The sequence below is a fragment of the Nomascus leucogenys genome, chromosome 22a, assembly GCF_006542625.1.
Source record: "Nomascus leucogenys isolate Asia chromosome 22a, Asia_NLE_v1, whole genome shotgun sequence".
NCBI lineage: Eukaryota > Metazoa > Chordata > Mammalia > Primates > Hylobatidae > Nomascus > Nomascus leucogenys.
Genome location: NC_044402.1, coordinates 36,645,910 through 36,664,260, shown reverse-complemented (window position 1 = coordinate 36,664,260; position 18,351 = coordinate 36,645,910). Strand labels below are relative to the sequence as shown.

At 35.8% G+C, this 18,351-nt stretch overlaps 1 long non-coding RNA gene across 1 annotated transcript in view; it reads right to left on the bottom strand.

The window, feature by feature from the left end:
* Window positions 1-2,431: 2,431 nt before the first annotated feature.
* The window catches only part of LOC105737988, a 53,266-nt gene continuing 37,346 nt past the window's right edge, over window positions 2,432-18,351 (bottom strand). Inside the window, exon 4 of the long non-coding RNA XR_001113700.1 lies at window positions 2,432-2,636. This is a non-coding gene — a long non-coding RNA (uncharacterized LOC105737988). The remainder of the gene's footprint in view (window positions 2,637-18,351) is intronic.

Genomic DNA, 18,351 nt, shown 5'->3' with positions numbered 1-18,351 from the left:
CATCAGAATAAATGGTGTATCCATCACCTCAAGCACTTATCCTTTTTTTGTGTTACAATCTAATTATAGTCTTATAGTTATTTAAACATGTACAATAAATTATTGCTGGCTGTAGTCATCCTGATGTGCTATCAAATACTAGGTCTTTTTCATTCTATCTAACTATATTTTTGTACCCAATGACCATCTCTGCTTCCACTCCTCCGTTACCCTTCCCAGATTTTGGTGACCATCATTCTAACACAAACATGAATTACAGTGTTCTAATGTAACCTTAGAAATGCTTTACTTCTCAGTAACTTTGTGATGAGAACAAACATTATTAAAAAACTGCTATTTTTTTCTAATAAAAATCCTATGGTAGAATTTCAAATATTATGTTAGATCCTTTCACGTTTATTTGGATAAAAATAAGGCATGTTAAGTAAGTTTAACCATCTCATTTTTAGATTGATATATATTGTATACATTCTTTTTCTTTTTCAATGAGATGGAGTCTCGCTCTGTCTCTGTGCAGTGGTGCGATCTCAGCTCATTGCAACCTCCGTCTCCTGGGTTCAAGCAACTCTCCTGCCTCAGCCTCCTGAGTAGCTGGGACTACAGGCACACGCCACCACGCCCGGCTAATTTTTTTGTGTTTTTAGTAGAGACGGGGTTTCACCATGTTGGCCAGGCTGGTCTTGAACTCCTGACCTCGTGATCCACCTGCCTCGGCCTCCCAAAGTGCTGGGATTACAGGCGTGAGCCACCGCGCCTGGCGATTGTATACATTCTTGAGAAGGTCAAAACTATTTATGCTCTGATAAAGACAATGACATTAGATATACCTTCACAGATAACAAACACCCTCATGGGAGGTTATTTCAATGAATTTTTTTTTCCTCTCTTACTAGACCACATTGCCAAAATGAACAAGAATTTAGAAAACAACAGCATTTTGCTGGTAGGATCATTTCTAGTGAAAAACAAACAAACAAACAAATAACAACTGGATATACCCAGACTGCTGGGATTGGATATCTTATTAGTAATTTGCAACATCTGTGGATTATGAGATTTCCCTGATGTGGCACAAGTTACACTGTAAAATACTTGCTTTTGTCTATTAGGAAATTTACACTGGGTTTTGCCAGCTCACTTTACCAAAACCATCTGCATTTTTCTGCCCAGGTCCACCCATATGATAAAAATAAATAGATAAGAGTAGTTTTTGTTTTCTATAAAAAAGTTGTGTAAGGAAATACTTTGGCAGACAGTATGGTGTGGTACAGATAATGTGGCTGAATCTCACCACAGTAACTGAAAGCTATGATATTGCAGGTGAAATGTCAGCGAGAGACAACACAGGAATTCCTGTGATTCACTTCCTCTCCCCCCTAACCCAGGTATGATTCTGAAAGGAGGTGGGTTCTGTCGTTTCCATAAAATCATTTTTCCATTTCTATGTTTATCAATCCTAGTCTAGGTCAACAGAAAATACTATTTTTGGTGAGTTATTCTATTCTGCTGCAAAACAAAGGAAGAAATATTATTTATCTCATAATACAAACACACTCATAAATTCCTGTGCAATTTCTTTGTTAACAATAAATACTTAGGCGGAAAATAGACATAATGAAATATTTGCATAGGACATATTAAGGTAAAATATATATTTCTGTGATATATGTGAAATGAAAATTCACCAGCAAGGTTGTCTGTAGCTGGATTTTATTTTTTATTTTAATTCCCATTGATAGCAAAGAAATATACAATCCTATTGATAAAGTCCACTTTTATTCATTTATTCAACAAATATTCTGTAGTACTTGCTATGTCCTAGTCAATATATTAACTCCTGTGACAGATGCAGAGACAAATAATATTCTATAGGGCAGTTCTTATAGTGAAGGAAATGGGCATATAAATTAATTGTATGTGATACTGCTATGTTAGAGGTGTGCGCTGTGGAAATACAAAGGCAGAATATTTATTTCTCTCTGACATGTGATTTCCAGTCACTGAAGTGATGTTGGAGTTAAGAATTAGAGAATGAGTTATATACACTAGGTGAATAGTCTTGGAAAAGCCATTTTTATATAGATGAACAGCTTCATTTTTTAAAAAGGCACTGAGTGTGAATATGCACAGTGTATTTAGAGGATAACAAACAGGTAAGAGATGTGTACTCCGGTGGAAAATCTTCACTGGGGCTATATTATTTTCCGGGGCCCTCTATCTTACCTGTAGATAGAACTCTTTTTGTCAAAAATGAGAAAAAAATCTTAAAGATTGTTGAATTTTTCTGTTTCTGGCTCCTACCTTTAAATGAATGATACTATTATTTAGGGTAAAGCACATCAATTAATTAACAGCCTTAAGGAATTAGGATATTTTATCAGGAAAAATACTAAAGAGAAAGCAACTTAAAAGATCAGTTAAAAATAGAACATTTTGATAACCACCATTTATTTGGACTCAATAGGCAGAAACTTATTACGGGATTCGATACGAGTAGTGTAAATGGGGCATGAAGGCTTCAGTGTATATACAGAATTGGAGATGCTTTCACTTTCTATTTGATGAAATTGAATTTCTCAGAATGGACTATATATCTTTTTAATTCCATGATTTTCAGCAAGCAGAAGGACGAAATCCTGTAATTTATGAAGATAGTTTATTATTATTTTTTATTAGCTCTCAGCTTTAGCAACCACTTTCTTCCCCCTCCCTCCCCAGCCATGTTGCTGCTGGTGATCCTTATAAGGGAAGCTGCTTTTCGTTTTCATCTTCCTCAGCACAGCTGGTGCTTACACTACCCTAAACATTCATTGAGTCATTTCCTGCTGATAAATGTCTATATGTAGTCACGATTGTCACCTATGCGTGTGATACTAAACTGTCCTCTCTCTTTTTAAACCAAGATAGCATTTGTACCAGCCTCTAATCTTATGTACCACTTTCTCCCCTTTCAGAACCAAGCTGGCAATTCTCATCTTGAATAGCTTTAAAATTGCTCATAGCAATCAATGACAACTGAGGCATCACTAAAGAATTTCTTTTATCTCCAAGCTCCAATTTAGATCTGTCATTAAGCTTGAGTAAGCTTGAACTGTCAGAACATTTTCCCTCATCACATGCTCTAACCACAAAAAGTCAACTTCAAAATCAAATTTGTTCTGTCTCTTACCATACTTTGTAATGGTTTCATGTGAACAATAAACTTCACCGAAATAGTAGTGTCAATCTTTAGTAACTCAGATCACTATGGCTTCAAAAAGTAGTGGAATGCTGCCAAAACTCAAGTATGACGTATGGTAAATCATTCACTCACATTCAGTTGCTCTTTGTTGTGCTTTAATATTGGGGGAAGGAGGACTTGGCAGTGAGTATGGAAATGAGGAGTCTCTTTCCTCCTTTTAGAGGAAAGGTTGTGTCATCTTTTTGGCAAGTCACTTTCCCTCCCTACGCCTTCCTTTCCACGCCTGTAACATGAGATAGTTTTATTACATGAATTCTAAGTCTCTGCCCATTCCTAATGTTGGCCTCTTAATAAATTCAACTTTTCATTGTGTGGTGTTATTCTTCTTCAAGAAATGGATTAGAAATGTTACCATAAAGAGCTGGAAGTCATGAATTAATCAGGAAGCCCATAGTCCAAATCTAACTGTAAAAATGCCTTGGTTTCATCTTCTGGAACAAAATGATGTTTTTTTGGGGGTTCTGCTGATGAACAGAAACTGTCTTTTAAAGATCACAGTTTCTATCTTGGAGATCTTTTCCACTGACAGATACTTCAGTCTCATCCACATATTTAAATGTACTTTGATCTTTCTTTGTTTTGCAAATTTCCTTTTGAAACAGTCTGTGTGAACATTAGAGGTGCCAAACCGAGACTAAAGACCACTAAAATCTGGCAGAGCTACACATGTGAAGTATTCAGCAGCTCAAATATGTTTACTTTACAGAGTCCATGTTCAAAATAAGCGATTGCTTTTTCACAATTTCTTATCAACTCCAAACTGAATTGTATTTCTTCTTTTATCTATAAAGGAAATAGGAAGCTTGATAAGAATCACTGTTTAAATTTTATAAGTACCGTTGTGTTAACGTGAAGTTATTCTTTTCTGGTCTATCTTCCTGTTAAAAGATGGCCTTAACAGAAATATAATTCAGGTCATTATTACCATGACGTATTAGAGTGAGAAGAAAATAGATGATTTTTTTTTTCCTTATAGATGGAGGTCTCACTCTGTTGCCCAGGCTGGAGTGCAGTGGCACGAACATGGCTCACTGTAACCTCGACCTCCTGGGCTCCAGCAATTCTCCTGCCTCAGCCTCTCAAGTAGCTGGGACTACCGGCACGCACCACCACACCTCGCTAATTTTTGTATTTTTTGTAGAGATGGGGTTTTGCCCTGTTGCCCAAGCTGGTCTCAAACTCCTGAGCTCAAGTGACCTGCTCACCTTAGCCTCTCAGTGTTCTGGGATTACAGGTGTGAGCCACCATGCCCAGCCTTGGTGATCTTTTAAACCCAGAAATCAAGATCTTAATACAAATATTTTAGCAGATGACCAGTGAAATTGAGGGTACTGTTCTGTGATTTTTTTTCTTTCCTTTTCATTGTCAGATCTTCTTCGTGACAGTTCTGTACTTTAGCCCAGAATCTCTTGGTATACTTGAAGCTTTCTCATCACTCATGCTTCATTGATATAACTCTTAGCCTGACTAATGTATTAATGTTAAAATCTGATGGGAATTTTTACAATCTTCACCACATTTCCTTGCTCCTAATCAAAATGTGTGTTGTTTCTTAAAGAGTCATTTTGTTAGTGGCTAACAATCTTTATTTATTTTATTTTATTCTATTATTTTTAGTTATACTTTAAGTTCTGAGATACATGTGCAGAATGTGCAGGTTTGTTACATAGGTATACATGTGCCATGGTGGTTTGCTGCATCCATCAACCCGTCATCTACATTAGGTATTTCTCCTAATGCTATTCCTCCAATAACCCCCCACCCCTCAACAGGCCCCCGTGTGTGATATTCCCCTCACTGTGTCCATGTGTTCTCATTGTTCAACTCCCACTTATGAGTGAGAACATGCAGTGTTTGGTTTTCTGTTCCTATATTAGTTTGCTGAGAATGATGGTTTCCAGCTTCATCCATGTCCCTGCAAAGGACATGAACTCATCCTTTTTTATGGCTACATAGTATTCCATGGTGTATATGTGCCACATTTTCTTTATCCAGTCTATCATTGATGGGCATTTGGGTTGGTTCGAAGTCTTTGCTATTGTGAACAGTGCTGCAATAAACATACGTGTGGATGTATCTTTATAGTAGAATGATTTATAATCCTTTGGGTATATACCCAGTTATGGGATTGCTGGTTCAAATGGTATTTCTGGTTCAAGATCCTTGAGGAATTGTCACAGTGACTTCCACAATGGTTGAACTAGTTTACAGTCCCACCAACAGTGTAAAAGCATTCCTATTTCTCCACATCCTGTCCAGCATCTGTTGTTTCCTGACTTTTTAATGATTACCAATACTTAAAAATGGATTTTGTGCTGGAAATATTTTCAAATTCAGCTTTAGTTATACTGAAGCAGGCATACTTTTCTATATTATATGCAAGTGATAATTACTTGCATATAATACTATATATTATATATTAACTCTGAGAAGTTCTTTGTAAGATACAAATGGTATCAGTATTAGTATTCATATTGCTTTCCAATGAATGACTACTGCTCCAGTTTATTTGTGTATTCATATATAGCTCTCAAACTAGAGAAAGAAGAATTCGGTGACAGAACACATCTTTGTAAAGAGAATCTAAATTTGGGGACAAAACAATGTTTATCTACATGGAAAATTTCTGAAATGTATGTTATTATAAAAGTTAATTTCCCTCCTGAATAAATGATATGTGATTTTCATATTATCTTACTAGTTTGAACAGCTGCAAAGAAGTGCTTAGATAAAAATAAAAAAAAATTCAGATCCAAATTTTGCTTTCAAATTAACAGGTGCAAAATATTCCAGGATATGAACTTCTGTTTGAAGAAAGCATTTAGCTTGGGATACACAGACTGGCTATGATTGAAATGCATTTATTGGTAGTAAAATCTTTTACAAACAAGGTTTTTACATATATTAGAAAGAGTGAAAAACTTAGCCGTCTTTACTGAGCAATATTAGTAATTGCAAGGAGCAAGTCACTGGACAAACAACCCTTCCACGCAGGTGGTTTAGGTGTTGTCAATGTAGAATCACCCATTTCTATGTCTTTGAGTGTGTTTTAGAGAAGTGCTGATTGTCAAGGAGAATAAAACTTTAGTGAATGTTGTTTGTCTTTCCTGTGAGGAGACAGGAAACACAACCATTTGGAGTACATAAAACATTTGGAGTATAAAGATACAAATTCCATGTTGAATTCCGCTATTGATTATTGGCTTGTGTAAAATGGTAAAAGTACTATATTTGTAATTTGTTACTAAGAATCATTGTTTAGGCCATATAATAACACAATATAACAGCATCATAATATTATTTCTATTATATACTACAACGAAATGCATTTAAAATACAATTTGTAAAATGAATTAGATTGCTTTCAAATATTTAAATGTTTGATCCTACGCTCGTCTATAAATGCTTACATTTTATGATAATTTAAGGTCTGTTTAAAAGTTTATAAATAATACAAAACTTTGATTTCATTTGGCTGTCTTTTTGTGCTTTGCTTCCTGAAAATTAGCAAAAGATGATCAAGAAGAGCATGAAAAAATCCCCTGAATCAATTGGCTTGCTTCCCTATACTGACAACAATTTACGTGTGTAAGGTAATTCTCTTTTGCCTGTGTTGCCTCATTTTGCTTCTCCTTGCTTGGCACCATTCTTAAGCAATTTATTTATTCATTCATTTTCTCATTCACATATTCATTGTTTCAACAAATGTTTATTGATGCTGCTATGTGTCAGCTACTCTGCTCGACTTTAGGGATACAGAGATGAGCAAGGCAGATATGAAACCAGGCTCTCATGGACTTTCTGGTTTTTGGAGAAGAGAGACAACTAAATAATTAAGTTTCACTGTATGTGAGAGATGCAGTGAAAGAGGATTATGCTATGCTGTGAAAGCACCTAATCAAGTTTGGAGGTTTTGGGAAAAGCTTTAGTTTCTGTTCACATACTCAAATTATAAATTATTTAATCTTCAGTTGCTATTTGGTTAGAACATTTCTGACTTTATTGGCTTCCCATCGTTGCTGTAACAAATTACCACAGATTTAGTCACTTGAAACAGAAATGTATTCTTTTATAGATTTGGAGGCCAGAATCTCAAAGTGGGTCTCTTTGGGACAAAATGAATGTATCGGCAAGTCCATATTCCTTAGGGAGGTTCTCTGGGAAAATGTGATCCCTTACCTTTTCTATTTCTAGAGATGCATGCCTCAACCCCGGACCCCTTCTTTCATCTGCAAAATCAGCAGCACCCTCACATCATCTCCTGTAATAAACTCTCTCTGTCTCCTCCAATTAATGTCACTGATGGTTACATTTAGGGTCCATGATGTAAGGTAAGATAATTGCCCCTCCTCAAGATCCTTAATTAAATCACATCTGCAACATTCCTTTAGCCATGTAAAAAAACATCCAAACATTCCAGAGATTAGCGTATAAATATTTTGAGGGGTTATCATGTAGCTGACCATACTGGTCCATCAAAAATTAGTGTCTATAAATAGTTACCTGAATGTGTAACCTAAGAGAGTTCTTGTAAATGATATGAACAAATATTTTATACTCATTTTTGGAAAAGAAGTTCAAAATTTCTTTATGAGGTACTAAATCTTTATGGTTTAGTAAAGTTACAAAATCGTGTTTTATAATATTGTAAACTTTTGTATGTAACTCAAGAAAGCTAGGCTACATTCACGTAACTATTAGAAGGGCAGTGATAGCATGTGGACAGGATCAATCCTTTGACATTTCTACCTGTCTCATACAGCAGTTGCAGCCCCCCTTGACCATCTCAACTTGAGTCCCATGTGCACAGATATCATTTCACAAAAGGAAAAAGAATAATTACTGATTTGGCTCTGAAATGCTTACGTGTCCAGCCCTCCAGAGAACAAACCGGTACTTCATATGTCTCATGAGGACTACCTTGCCCTAAATAATGTGTGGGCCTCACTATCCTGTCTCTTAGTTCATTTTTCCTGAACTCTTCCTCCAGAGTTGTGGGTGTTTCTCTTCCAGTAAGAAAAGAAACCTATCAGCCACAAGGAATTCCAAGGGGGAGAGTATTTCATGAGAGACAGGAGTGTGTTTGCCTGGGTCTAGCTATCGTTACGATTCCTTTATTCTTCCCAACAGAAATTCCACCTTCTGGTACAATAGTCTATTCTTATTAATTCCATTTGACTATTGTTCTGTTCTTCCCCCAGCCCTAGAGGAAGAATGGAGTGAGGTTGTGGGGAGAGACGGTCTTGAGGTATTTCAAAAGATATATTATATGGTCAAACTCATCAACACCTTGAGATAAAAGTAGAATATATGAGACTGAAGGCAAAATCGCATGAAGCAACTGAAGTTTTTGAACAGTAGCTAATAGCATAAAAATTAGGGTGAAGATAATAGCTGAAGAAAAGGAGATGAATGAACAAATAATTATTGAATGCCTATTATGTTTCAAAATATTTGCTGGGTACATGACCTTCGATGCCTCTGTTTGTGTAGTGAATTCTCTTTCTGTAGAAAGAACTAAGGCTGAGAAAAGTTAACTGATTTTCCAAAGTAACTCACGTAGTGAATGGCTATGCTTGTACTTAAAGTCTGGTTCGTCTGAATCCACAATCTATTGGTTTTTTGATATTCCAGGCCCTCTCCAGGGTGCCTGAGTTTGTTGTTTCATCACAGAATTACATGGAAGAGACTGGAAAGATAACTCTTCAAATGTCAAATCATTCTCCTATAAAAAATTTTGCCACAGCTGTTGAAATATGGCCTTAGGGTTTATGATAGAATTTGAACCAGCCCCATGGAAAATGCATCTTGACTCTGCTTTTTTTCCTTTCCCTGCTGAGCTCCTAATAGAAGATGGATGTCTATTGCTTTTCTCTTGATATTCATGGCACTGCTCCTCTCCATCCATAGGATTATCTTATGTAGGTAATAGTTCTTTCAAATTTTGGGTGGATTTTAAAATGACTTGCTCCAACAGGGTTCACTCTTCTAACTAACACAACCTCTGAGTAGGTTTAAATTCAATTAGTTTGGCTAGTGCCAAAATGTGATCAGCTATTAATGAGTGGTCTGAAGATTTTTTTTTTAAAACTGAAAGGGTGATTCTGTCATTCACTTCCTGAAAATTAGAAAAGCCCTTCTGATTTCATTTGCATGTTGAGATTTTCTATTATGACTTGTATTCAATTTAGCACACTCAAATATGAAGCAAATCTATTCATTTAATCTGCTGCCTGAGCCAATATCTCTGCAGCCAGAGATATTCTACCTTCATGTGTGCATGTGCTTGAGAGCAATTGTTTGGCTACAGCTCTTATTAATATAAATCAACATCTACAAAGAAAGCCTCCTCTATTCCTGAAATTCATATTTATATAAATAGAAAAGTAATGGATTTCAAAATGGGTCCAATAGGTTTGAGCTTCTAGAATTATCCCAAGAGTATAGACAGAACTGAAATATTTCAAGGTGTTTTGGAGAGCGGTGTTGATAAAGTATTTTCATGTTTGCTGAGTACCTCTGAGCTGGCAGATTCATACTAATAATGGCAGAAGCCAGGAATAGTTATAATACGCTTAATTAACTCTAAGCTTATTTAATGCCATGGTCCAGATGAACTCTAGATAGGGAGACATAATACATATAACTCATTAAAAAATAATTTGGACTTTTCTAATTTATATTTGCATAAAGTTCAAGTCCTTGTCCTGAAGGTATTAATTATTTTTCTAATATTATTGTTGAAAAATGGATGCCCATGAAAAAATGGTAATTAGAGAAATGCTGGCTAACATAATTCAATTTCACATAACATGCTCATGCCAATTATGCCAGGAAGTTTCTTTGTCTTGAGGAAATACCCTTTTAAAAGAGAGTTATAGTAAAAAAAAAAATTGTCTAAATGAGATCCTGCTGAGAGCTGTTAAAAATAAAACAATAAACAAAATTAACCTATTTGTCTCTGTTTATATGAATTAGAAAGGTACTTGCTAGAGACTTTACGCTTCCATCAGAAACAGGTTATTTTTGCTTTGATCATATTTTAGAACTCATTTTCTTAAGGATACTATGTGTTATTTTGAGAAAATGTATGCAGAGAATTAAAAGAATTTGATTAACTGTTATATTTGATGAGATCTTATATGACACACTTCTTGAATTTTATGGTGAGTTGCTAGCAGCGAACAATTCTAGAAATCAACATTCTAGCAAAGAAGCTATAATAGCATCCTAAATAAGAACAGCAACTTTAACTGAATGTACTACTAAGTTGTTTTCTTCTAATTTTAAGCATGGTGTTTGTTTTTATGCATTCTCTTTTTTATATGCATATAATGGATCTATTTTGTGCAGAGGCATATGTCAGTGGCTCCATCATTCCAATATCCTTCATGTGTATAAACAAAATAAGGAAAGATGAAAAGGTAGGCAGGGAAGAGACTGCAAAGTTGTAGGGTTAGAGAAGCCAATGTTTAACATTCATTGCCATGTTCTGCTGGGGCTTTTCTTAATTCTACATCTTAAATCATATCTTTTTTAAAAAAAAATATTTATATGAAGAAACCAATATGGACTAAGCTTAAAAATGACAAACAATAGTTTTCTGTATCTTCCTTAATTTCTACTGTGGAAACTGTAGCCCCTCTCAAAGTTCCACCAACTATTTTGGGACCTCTGTGTAACTTTTAAGATTTTCTTTTTTGCCCTCATTGTTGGTCCATAAAGGTATTGTATGCTGCTAAAATAATCAACGTCCACACAATCCTTCAAAGGAACTCTAAGGCTGCTGATATTGTCATAGTCTCTGGATAAAAATCACTGAAACTGAGTAATGTCAATATTCTATTGAACTGAAGCTGCTTCGCTGCACCAAAACTGAAGTTATTGTTGAAGCTGGGGAATCGCCATGTGGCCATTCTGCTCTATGCTTAGGGGAAGAGAAGCCCTTTCTCCCACCTTTGTGGTGTGCTTGGATACATACGTCCCAGATATAAGCAACCAGAGTAGCCACTTCATGTTGGACTTCATGGTCCCAATATCTCATGGAGATTTTGGTGAAAACAGCTTTTATTTTCTCTGGAAGTCAATTTTCCTGGAATACAAATGTGAGGCCATGAAACTCACATAAAGCACCTATTGATAATTGCCTCCTCTTTCTAAATTGATGTCATTCTCAAATTGTGCTTGCATGCCTCATTCTTTTGGATAAACTGCTTCGAGGTGGACATGTCAATGAAATAAATTCCTAGTGGGCTCAACCCATCGGCTCTCTAGGGAGTTATAGCAGCATCTGAATCTTTGAGCACGGTTTACAGCTAAGCTCGGAACAAGCTTCTCTTTTCCCTCCTAATATCTACTTTGTGTGTCATACCGCTGATTTACTGGACTAGATCTGATAGTTTTATGCCAGTTTCACTTAACTATTGTTATTGTTATCAAGAAATGGAGTTAGGTCATGTCGAAAATGGAATATTTGAGTGCATCTTTTTAAAATTTATTGTGTGCATGTTATGTTGGCTGGGACATTTCTACCATCTGTAGTTTAGGCAGAGTAGACATACCCAAACGACTTTTGGAAAGTGCTGGATATGGAATGCAAGGAGCAGAGTGTTGTTGTCTGAAAATTAACACTCTAACAAGGTTCAAGAAAATGTCTTGATTTGAGTGCTAAGACAGAGGTACAAAGAAAATAGCTAAGGTCAAAGCTGTGTGTACCTAAAGTCGTGAAGATAGGGAGTAAAGAGTTAGGGGTACCATTCTGACTAATATGAGGCTTCTGAGACAAGCAGGGAGGTTGTTGTCTGTAAAGCTCAGATAAGCACCTAATCAATATGGCAAAGGGTAGCTTATTAATAGTAACAGATAGGATTTTTACTGGACAGTGACACATATGAGACTGTCAATAGTGATGAATATGAGCCAATGCATGTCAAGCACAGAGGGGGGCTTGAGATGAGGTCTCCTTGGCAACAATTGAAAGGAGGATTCTTTATCTAGAATATTGAAGGCTGTTTTTGTTTGTTTTTTGCTTTTTTCCTTTAATACAACTTGGCTGATTAAAGTTTATAAGAACCTTTATAAACTAATTTTTATGCATCCTTAGAGGAGAGACAAATCAACCTCAGGTTAAATATATGCATGGTCCACACCCAGAGATCAAATCTAGTTATGTAATCATGGAAATAGTAATCACCACATGAGGCTTTTAGAAGGTGAAATTTTCAGAATGGAAGTCTTCCTGGCCACTTTCATCAAGGAAAACATAAGGCAAACAATAACCTTACTGCAGTTGAAAATTTAAACCACATTTTATAGATAGCATCCTCTTGTCTATAGCTAACAACCGCCCCCCACCAAAAAAATAGCACCTCTACTTTTTGTATACTGTGTGGTCATACGAGAAATATTTCAAAGCTTGCTTGAAAAATAAAACTTGTTGTAAAAATATACGCTGCATGCCAAGTATTGTGAAAAATACTATAAAAATAGAAAAAATGCAGAAGATATTTTGTAAAATATATCTGTGCTCACATTTTAACTTTGGAGGCTGACAGATTGTATTATCCAAAGATGACCAGAGATCTCCCATCCTGTGTGCTCTTCTGCAATGTGATGTTGCCACTCTGTCATCAAGATGTAGAGTTTATTTCTCTATTCCTTGACTGTGAGCAGGCTTTGTGACTACTTTGACCAACTGTATATGGCAGAAGTGGTTCTGTCCATAGCTAGTGGTCAAGGGATATCTTTTCAACCCTGTATAAGAGTTAATCTAGGAGAAGTGAAAGAAGAATTTCTTAAAACATTTTGGCTTCCATCATGGGCGTTTTTATGGCAGACAATACTAATCAGTTGAAGTCTTGAGTTACAGATCAAATACTGGTTGGGAAAAGTATGTTAGAGAATTATCTTTTTCACTTGTGCTTTGGTTTGAACTTTTTTATGACTAGTAGCTTAATGTACTTATTTTGATTTACATTAATGAACTAAGAGGGCACTTTAACGTACCTGAGAGAGATGATATTATCTTATTAAGTGACATTTTTCTCTTAAGCTAAGTACTGTTTTAAAATATTGACTCATGATGGGGAAAAAGTTATACTTAACAGCGTATTAACAGTAAGATGAAAGACTTGGAACAGATTAATATGGTTCTGAAGGTTAAAAGTTCTGAGTTGTTACCCTGGTTAGATTCTAAAGAAAAATTGACTTGTAAATGCTGCCCAGCATAAACACATGCATTTTCTTTACACTTTCTCATTGCATTATTATGTAACTTCCAAGTGATAAGAAATAAACATGTTTAGATTTCCACTTACGATGGGAGTTCATTGTAGGTTTACAGGAGAAGAGGGAAAGTACAATAAGCTGCTTCAGAAATCAAATCCCAAGCCCTCAAGGAGTTCTTTGTGTCTCCCCATAGATTTTTAGTTGTCCCATTGTAGGCAAATGCCCATTGCTCCCTTTACTAATCATTCTGTTGTTCCACTTGTTTCTCTGCTTTTACTTGTGGCTACTTTTTGCTTTTCTGTTTTTACCTCCTGGCTTCTTCTTATTCATGATATGCACTTTCTCATGGCTCTTACTTATTTATTTCTGCAAATTGTTTAAATCCTTCCACTATTTAATCCTTCTCTAATTGGTTTGGATAGTCACTATCAATTTTAATATGACCTTTTAAGTTCAGAATATTCAAGTGAAGACACCATTTACTCTGCTGGCCAGCTGGCAACTTCTGGCCAGCAGGAGACAATGGATATGGAAGAAACTCAGGGTTATGGTCAACTCTCCACTATGCAATTAATTGTTAGGCATTCTCAGGTGGTATATTATGACTGTAAAAAATGATAACTGAATATATGTTTATTATTTCATAGTAGGGGGGAAAAAGAACCTTCAAGGAGGTGAAATTCTGATGCCACAAGATCTTCCTTCTTCTCCTTTGGTTAGAGTCTGGCTTCTCTTACCTGGAGGCCCTGAATGGTATCTACATGTGTACCATTTAAATGAATGTGCACAGGTTTTTGAAATTAATATACATTTAATATGTAAATTGTGTCTTATTTTAAATTTCTTAGCTTCTCTTATGTGTAATTCCTCATTGTTAAGAATATCATTGAGGAGTTCTCTCTTGAGGTACAATAAAATTTTTAATGATTGATTGATACTCCCCAAGGCAAAAATCTTCTTGTTCCAGCACTTGGCCCAGCTATTGTAAAAGTTGACATTCTCTCATTCTTTTGGCTCATCAGGTATATGAAAATGAAGGACAGCATTAACACTTGCATATTTTCATTATTGGCACATATAATACCATCTGGAGAGCTGACTCTGGCAGGCTCTATAAGACTGGCTTACCAGTCATTTTATACATCTGGAGAGAGCTCTAGGAAGTAATCACTGATTGAAAAGCAGTAAGTGGCAAATTGCCTGGGATATTTTTTAAGAGAGTACAGGAAGATTCAAGCTTAGTCTATTTTCTTCAGTCTGTTTTATTAAATATCAAGAGAATATATGACATGTATCCTGGGTACATGTGTAATGTTTCCTTTTCACCTGGAAACTGTTCCTACCACCTGTCTCTGAGTTTATTCAGACAAATCTGTTGCATGCTAGATTCTGGGGTTAGAAAGATGAATAAGAAGTCATCTTAATAAGATGAGAATAGTCTATAAAAAGCAAAGACAGATGTAAAGCAGTAAGTGCATTAATGCACTACAGCTGTTATGATAAAGGTCTACACAGAATGCAGTGGAGGCATAAAATACAGAGTGAGAAAGGTACTCTAAGTCATTTAGAAAGGGTTTCAGATAGATGTTGGTCTTTGAACTGAGACCTGACAGATACATACCCTATGTATTTGTGTATTTTTACAATTGTGCATTTTTACACGAATACATAAATCAACATTTAGACCAAAGGACTATGCTGAAAGAGTTTAGTTCACTTGCCCAAATTTAAATAGCTAGTTAGTGATGTAGCCAGGATTCAAATTCAGATCCTCCTTATTCCAAAGTCTATGTTTTTATTGATTTCCCTACCCCAGTTGTGTGTGTGCCTCTGCGTGTATGTGTGTTCGTGTGTGTGTGTGTGTGTGTATTATATATGTGTATATATATATATATGAGACATTCGGATCAAATAAGATGTAAGTAGAATCAGCCAAGCTTGTCAAAACAACACTAAATTATTCCAGATTAGTATTACCATAAATTAGGGGTACTGTAAGAAGGAGCTAAATCATGAAGGTCCTTACATCCTATGTCCTACTGGCAATGGGGCACCATTGAAGTTGGTAGGCTAGGATATCCCATGACAATATTCATTTTAGAAAGGTTATTCTGGATCAGGATAGAATAGAAAAAGAAGTAAAATATTTCAGTAGTTATAAAAGGTAAAGCAAGAATCAATATTGTGACAGTGGGAATAGAAAAGAAAAATAAATAAACAAATATTACAGAGGTAGCAGTCATGGGACATGATACCATTGGAAAATGTAAAGAGAGGGTAGGCAGGAAGATAGCTTCCTATTTTTCTGGTTCATTTGACCTGGCACATGATGGAATCAGTTATAGAATAGAGAGAATAAAGAACACAGAAGGAAATATATATTGGTAACAATGTGATAAAGGGTGATGAAAATGTTAAGAAACCTGAGAAACACATAGGCAGCTGAAATAGAGTTCAGGGTGGGTGGGGAGGTGGCCCAGGGAAGATGACTGGGAACTGAATATATATAGATATTCCAATGAAACCATGTAGAGATGTCCCTAAAGCCCGGAGAAGTTTTTTATCTAAGAATCTACCATAAACTGCAGAGATAGCCCAAATTCCTCATCCCTCCTTGCAAAGGGATCTCTTTGCCCTGTGGCTTTGCAGTTACTCTCATTAAAAGGTGGGGTTTATTTCTCTGCTCCCTGGATTCTACCTTAACCACGTAATTTGGTTTGGTCAATGGGAAGTTAGCAGGTATAATGCATGAGAAGGTTTGAAAACATCAGTTATAGGATATAGAGAATAAGTTTTAGAGTATAGAGAGTAAAGAATACAGGAGAATAATATATTGGTAATGATGTAGTGAAGAATGAGGAAATCAGTGATAAAAATGTTGAGTCAAGAAACCTGAGAAACATTAAGGCAGCTGGAATAGAGTTCAGTGTGGATAGGGAGAAATATACAGTGACAGTTCTGCTTTCTCCTTTTTTTCTCGAAACCATTTACTTATTCTTTTTTTTTTTTTTTCAACTTTCATTCCTCTGCTTTTGCCAGGAGAATACAAGTATAGATTGCTGGAGAGAGTTGAGTGAAGCAGAGCGGATTTACTCTAGCCAACGCCCAGCCAGTCCAGATGTATGAGGCCCCAAGCTGGGACCGCAGAGCCCCAGATATGCAGGTGATCTCACCTGAGACTAGAAGAACTATGTGGCTGAACTCAGCCTCAATCATCAACTTGACTTGTGAGCTAAATAAATGTTTACTGCTGTAGGCCATTGAGGCTTTCTGTTGTTTTATAGCATTATTATGGCAACAGAAAACTGATACAATAAGAAAAGAAATGAAATTGCTTCATTATGGGCTTATGGGCGTCACACGTTCCGCAAACAATCTTAATTCTCTACTCTTCTTCCCTCAACTAGCCATAGTCATAGCCAAGAGTCATCATCAAGAGAAGAGTCATTGCCAAATTTTAATGTTTTTGAATACATCAAGTAGCAAACCAATTCAATACAGACTATGTGGTAGTTTTGTTAAAACAAAACAAAACAAAACCTTCTGTCAGAAGAGCATAGACTGTGTCACAGTACCTATTCAAACTTAAGGGCAATTATGATTTGAGTATTTTTTTAAGAAACATTTTGAACTGATTTGCAATGATTGCAAGGATTGACACCACATGTCTTTTCAACCACTTTGACCTTGGTCTCTCTGAGCATAAAATTACTTTTTGGAAACTGGAGCACATACATTATATCCATAATTAGATATATCTCCAGGTTAATATGCCTAAATACACACTAAATTGTGGATATAGGAATGGTGAGAATTTTATGACAGATAAAAAAGAAGATGACAATGGGATGGCTAGTGAAAACTGGGGAGTATTGTGCTAGAATATAGGTTGGTAAGTGCTTTTTTTTTTTCCAGATTGACCATGTATTATTTTATTTTTTCACCTGATTGAGTATTAGGCAACAGTCTTTCTAGGGACAAAGCCATATACTTTTATATAATTTTTTCTTTAAGAAACATATAAACACATTAAAATCAAATAAGTCAAGGTAATCTCTCATACATCCAGGCCTATTTTGACGAATATAGTCCCACATCTTGATTCTCATTTTGCTGTGCTCTCTGTGTCTTCTTTTAACAAAAGTCAAAATGGGCAAAGCAAAGGCTAAATGTCTTTTCATTGCTGTTTTTACAGTTTCCTTTCTCTTTTATTATTCTCCCTCTTCTCATTCCCCAACTTCCTTTTCCCTATAATCAAAATATAAAATGCACAGGATACTAACACCTCACCACTTAAATGTCCCAATGCCCTTGAAGACCTGACTGGGAAGCTTATCAAGTACTTTTACAGTTTTATCTCACTTTACCTTTCCTCCTCTCTGAACTTGTAGGTTTTTCAATCATTCGTCCTTAATTCTGCAGTATATTCAGACACACCATTCTTAATTCAGCTTTTCTCCTTTCACCTCACTCATATGAATCCTCATGGTGAAAGTACAATAATGAGAAAAGGGTGGTCTGGAAGTGAGAAGATATGGCTCCTAGAGGGGACTTCTAATGTTGTGGATAAGGTCTTTAAATAAACACATTTAATTATTATGCTGTCTATTTCTCTCTCTGATTATAAGAATAATAAAAACTACCATTCATATGATGCTTGAAGGATTTTAAAAGTGTTTAGCCAGTATTTCATTTGATTCTTTAGGACACTGAAATAGGCAGGATGGATATCATGCTCCCCTATCCACCCTATTCCTTTGATATGAATGAGAAAAGTAAGGCTTAAACAGTTTAAATAATGTGTACAAAGTCTCAGGACTAACAACTAACAAAGTAGGGACCAGAATTCTGATATTATTTCTGGTCCAGACCTCTTTCTATTA